At 42.8% G+C, this 5,756-nt stretch overlaps 1 long non-coding RNA gene across 9 annotated transcripts in view; it reads left to right on the top strand.

The window, feature by feature from the left end:
* The first annotated feature begins 3,918 nt into the window (after positions 1-3,918).
* The window catches only part of LOC105291711, a 16,235-nt gene continuing 14,397 nt past the window's right edge, over positions 3,919-5,756 (top strand). For all 9 annotated transcript variants that reach the window (XR_002780204.1, XR_002780200.1, XR_002780203.1 and 6 more), the window contains exon 1: positions 3,919-4,057. This is a non-coding gene — a long non-coding RNA (uncharacterized LOC105291711). The remainder of the gene's footprint in view (positions 4,058-5,756) is intronic.

The raw sequence follows: 5,756 nt of genomic DNA, 5'->3' as shown, positions 1-5,756 counted from the left end.
GGCGCTAGGAAGCCTTTCAGAGCCGCAGCGTTAATTCTTCCAATTCGCGTCTTGACCGTTTACAACGCTGAAACTACTCTCCTGGTTGAGGGGTTGTGAAGATGGACATCTATGGCGTTCTTCTTCCTGCTGGGAGAACATTGGCTTCCAGCTGCCCTGCTCTGCTTGCTTTAACCATCAGGTGCATTCGATGGCGTTGGCTGATGGAGGCGGCGGTGCTAACGGAGAGAACGAAGGCCGCGCCCAGGCTCTGACCGGCCCTGAGCATCTGCGACTGCGGGACAGAATCCCATTTATCCTCTTGGAGACACGGCAAGGACTTCTCTTTGTTGCCCTCGTCCCCACAACAAAGGACAGACGTGTCGCGTGCCCGTGACCGGCCGCCCCCCGCGCAGAGCCGTGAATGCAGCTCGGTGTAAAGGTGCAGGTGATCCAGGCGGCGATGGATCAGCTGCTCGGACAGAAAAGGCGGCGTGAGGCTGGCAGCCGGGCACCGGGGCGCTTTCTACGTCGTTGCTAAGGATGCCGCATTAAATATCCAAATGCTCGGTGCTGGAAACGAGGAAAAATTGACACTCTGACTTCCCATACGAGAGTGGAATCCGTGATTCACAGTTTTTCTGCAGCATTCATCAAGCCGTGTTTACGTGGACAGCGGCCAACAAAGCCTGAGCTAAGAGGTACATTTGGAAAGCCAAGTGATGATGTCATCGGGGCAGAGCAGCCCCGGCGAGCCACCGAGCTGGCTTAGGTGCCTTGTATGTAGCTGGGGAGCAAATCTTAGTTAAATGTGGAACAGCACAGCGTTTGGCCGTGTTCTTGAGATTTACGGGTTGCATTGCGGTTTGTTTTTTAAAAAGTATGACATCATCATTCGTTATCATCTCAAGTGAGCAATGGCCCGATGGCCTGGTAGCGAGCGTGGCAATAGGAGAGTTCTAAACCCTTGCAGGGAGAAAGGATGTGTGCACGCGCAAGCGCACGGGCGCGCGCGCGCGCGCGCACACACACACACACACACACACACAATCAAAACATAAATGAAAAAAACACTGTTGGTCCTGGCGAGATGAAGCTTTGCTAGTTATTTCGATCATTTCCTTTTTTAGAGATATGTGTTCACATAGCCACATGCCCGTCCTGAGATGGAATTATTCTTACTGTGCCCTCAGAGGCCACTCCTTCGGGACTGAGATCCCCCCAAGTCTACAGGGGAATTCGGGTGTCGTAAATAGACTATCACTGCTTCCTATCTGGGGGGTTTAACCCACTGTGATGCTGAAGAACCCTCATGCCCTTCATTACTTGATTTCATTATTTCGAAACAACTCAAAAATAAGTGCATACTTCCTTTCCAACAGAGAGGTCAAATAGACATCTTTAAAGACAATGAGGAGGACTTTGGTTCTGGGTGATCACTGCGTTCCCTCTGCCTGAGCACCCCTAGTCCCTGCTTAGTTAAGTAGCCCCCTATAAAATTTGGCCTGAGGTAAAGTTTGGCCCTGCTCCGTGTCCAGCTGAGTTAGGTGCTGAAGTCGCCACAGTTCTCGTCTTGATGGAGTTTCCTGATGTCAAGCACTCAATATGGTAGAGTTTCTCTGAAAAGCACAGCGGAATTTGGCCATTTTAGTGTACGAATATGAAAGCCTGAATTATAGGCGTTGCTGTTTTTAGGAGACTCCTGAATTAGCTATTTTGGACAAAAATCAGATATTTCCAAGTTAGAGTTTTTGTCCATTTCTAAATGATTCATAAAATAATCAAAGAGATTTTTTAAAAAAAGTAAACGACAGCAAACAAACAAGAAAAAACCCCAAAGGGTCGGATTCATCTAGAAACAGACAAATAGCCCTTGAATAATTAGTTAATTTTATTCTATTTTGTATGAAAATGAAAATATCTTCCTTAAAAGATGTTCTTCCTTAAAAGATGCAAGACTTAGGGTGTTCTGTGTAAAGTGAGAAGGATTTGAACCTCTGACTCACCCAATAACTCAAGCCAAAGGAGAAAGCGTACTGCTTTAATCTCAAGTCTTGTATAAAGAGTTTAGCCCTTCCCTCGCGGTGCTGTGGGGTTGGACTGGGTGGCCAGTGGAGAAAGGACTTAAATAAAATAATGAAATAGTCTGCAAAGGATAACAGGAGTACAAGGGTCCTTAGAAGATAATTCTTGGAGAAAAGTTTGCTTTCAGGGTTAGACAAATGACAAGGCAGTGGCAGCAAGCCTGAAATAACCTGACTTCTTGGAAGCAGAGATCCTACTTTCTGATAGCGACTGACACACACTTAATCTTCTGAGGCAGAAAAAATGGAGTTTCATGCAATTTAGGAGACTTTCAGGATGAACACATTTCGAAAACTAAGGCCCTCTCTGCTTTGCCTTCAGATGCTGAGCCACGGTCGGTTGGGCTCTGTCTTGGTCTCCCAGGCCAGGGTCTGATTGGACATCTTATATGGATTATGAAATTTCACAGCACTGCATGCCCATCCACCTAAGTCCCCGGTTACACAGCCGTAGGGTGTTAGCCCTACCCCTTTAGCAAGAAAAGTGGGCAACTTGCCTACATCGTGAAAAGACGTTTTGCCAACTACCTACCCAAGAAGTGTCTGGCATTTTGGTAGGGAAAGAAGCAATTAGTTCAAGGACCTTGACAATAAACCTATTTCGTAAGTACCATGTCACTCTGTTAAAAACGATTTCTGATTGCTTTCTTTCGTCAGAGAACATCAACTGTAAATCAGCGTAGATTAAGAAAAGTCGTCAACTGTGGTTGCTAACCACTCAAGCCTCAAACACTTTTTTTTTTTGTTTGTTTCATGTAGTATATATTTCATTCTTCCCTTATTAACATTAAAATGTGTCTACATTGCCTAAATCGTAGTTTGGTAATTAGCCACATAAGTTAATCAGTGAAGCCACATTCAAGGGACTATCGCTAAATGTTTTTCACTTTTTGGGCTATAGTCGGCAAGGCCATAGAACATCTTTTAAGGAAGATATTTTCATTTTTGGAACAGCTGATGAGTATAATCGGTAATCAGAAATGCTGGATTCATCTGTATAGTTGTAAACGAAGTGGGGAAAGCTCTCTTTCTTAGGCATAATTATGGACTAGGCAGTTTACTTAACTTTGAAATCCTTTTGTTGTCATCAGGGAAATGTTTGAATGACTGTTATGGAGTCTTTCAAATTGTGTCATGTGACTTCTTCAAAGAGTGATATGAACAGTGCACGCTTTAAATCATACACCCTTCAGATAGATGCTGGCTTTGTAGAGTTGGAACAAAGCGTTGGTTTTGCTCAGTTTGGCGATCCATAAAAGATTTACAAATTCAAATTAATACTGGACCGAATTAGAATTCCCCAAATATCTATCACCTCCGCTAGTAATGCCCAGTCCCAGCCTTGCCCTTTACCATGAATCCTCAGTGCCTCCCAGTGCTTCTTACCTCGCCAGGACAGGCAGAAGGAATCCGAAGGAGCAAAGGAGGGGTCCTCACACCCAGCCAAACTCCTCTCCACACGTGGTTCTTACTTAGCTAGCTTGGGTTAGTCTCCGAGTGCCCATGTCGGGGGAGGTAAGAATAGGCAGGGCTTGGGGTTGACCCTTTTGACCATGCTGTCTGGTAGAGTGAGCATGCCAATATCCTTAACTGACTGAAAGCCCCAAATTAACAAGCCAGAAACAAAATAACTAGAAATGCCATGTCGAGGCGGAACAAATATTTGTGATATGAATAGCCAAGTGAGAAGTCATCTCTCCCGTGAGGTTTGGATTTGTTCAGATACAGCTCATCTCGCAGCTATCAGAAACCACTGGCAAAGCATGAAGCAGTGATCCATCAGTTCACTGTCTTCTGGCGTGGGTGGCGGGAGCAGACTGTGGCGAAGGTTAGAGTGGGCTGTGTCGCATTCCGTTGCATAGACTTCCCCTGCTTTCCCTCTTTGTGCCTTTGTGTCTTAGGGGTGGGAGTACAGGCCCCATAATGCCTATCACAGCATTTGACTCAGGCCGGCTCTGCCTTGACGCCTCCAGGATTTGATGATGCAGGAACAGGTAGATAAGGGGAGACTGCTTTTTGCGGGGGGAAATGGCCTTCGTAGACTATATGTCACATCATGAGTACAGCAGAGAGTGTGTGGGGGAGGCCCCCCACCCCGCAACTGCCGAGCCACTCGCTTGGAAATGACCGGTCAGGGGGATAATTTCTTGGAATTTATTTTTCTTTTGAGTCTCCCCTGATTTAAATTTAGGGTACCGGTTTCATATCAAATGGAGCCTCTTCTATCTACGGGGCATCCTAGGAAAGTTTCCAAAGTGAAGGGAGAAGCAATAAAGGGAATGGAAAGGAAAAATGCAAAACATAAGGATACTTTCACATCTTTTCAGCATTTTCATATAAATTTAAAAATCATGTTATCGAGGTCACAACACATCCTGTTGGGACTTTTCTATCGTTATCATTTAGAATCCACGGATTCATGAATTTAAGAAGAAATGACATCGTGACGATACTGAGGCTTCTGATTCTTGAACATATTTTATTCATCCATTTATTTAAGCCTTTAAAAAGTTTTTCAATTGTGCTCTTGCATATATATGTACGGCATATAGTATATGTATATAATATGTATGGATATATATTATATTTATGCCTAGGTATTTTATATTTTTGTGCCATTATAACTGGTGTCTTAAAAATTGTGAATTTCCTAATTATTTGTTTTTTGGCATAAATACAATTGATTTTGTGTATTGACCTTGTGTATTGGCCTCTAGCAACCTTGCCAAATTAGCTATTCTAATAATTTGCCTGCACGTTGTTCTCGATTTTCTACACACCGAATCTTATTATCTGTAAATCATGACAATTAAAGATTTTCTTTCTAATCGTCATGCCTTTATTTATTTCCCTTCCCTTATTGCAGTGGTTAAAATACCTAGTTCAAGGTGTAATAAAAGTCTTAATAGTGGGCACCCCCATCAGTGGTTAAAATATCTAGTTCAAGATGTGATAAAAGTCTTAATAGTGGGCACCCCCATCAGTGGTTAAAATATCTAGTTCAAGATGTGATAAAAGTCTTAATAGTGGGCACCCCCATCTTGTGTGTGATCTCAAAGGGCAAGATTTTAGTCTTCTCTTTTCTTTCTCTCTCTCTTTTATTTATTTATTTATTTATTTATTGTAGAAATGCTTTATCAGATTGAGAACGTTTCTTTCTATTCTTATTTCCCAAAGTATTTTTAATTAGGAATGGATATTAACTTTGATGAAACATGCTCTTTCTTCCTGTAAATACGGAGAATTACAATGTTTGACTTTTTGAGTGTTAAAACCATTTTGCATACTTCCAATAACCCTAGTTGTTTGCGATATATTATTTTTCTCAAAATAGCTCTAGATTTTTTTTTTTTTTTTTGGCTAATATTCTGTTTGAGATGTTCATATCTTGGCCATGAGTAGGTCGTCCTTTAATTTTCCTTCCTGCAATGTCCTTCCTGGGTTTGGGTTCCAGCGTGATGGGCTCACAGCCTGAGTCTGGGAATGTTTCCTCTTTTATTTTCACACAGTTGAGGTGCTTTCTGGGCCTGGCATGTCCTCAAATCGCAGACGCCGTTTCTGCAACCGAACTATTCACACGTTCTGTTCTTTTTCTGTCAGTTTTGGAAGGTTGTACTTCTCTAGGAATTTATTTAACCTAGATTTTTCAGATTTATTGGCATGAAGTTGTTCATGAGATCTTTGATTATCCTT

The sequence above is a fragment of the Pteropus vampyrus genome, unplaced genomic scaffold (assembly GCF_000151845.1).
Source record: "Pteropus vampyrus isolate Shadow unplaced genomic scaffold, Pvam_2.0 Scaffold49, whole genome shotgun sequence".
NCBI classification, from domain to species: Eukaryota; Metazoa; Chordata; class Mammalia; order Chiroptera; family Pteropodidae; genus Pteropus; species Pteropus vampyrus.
Note: the sequence above shows the minus strand (reverse complement) of the source record. Positions and strands in the feature narration are given on the sequence as shown.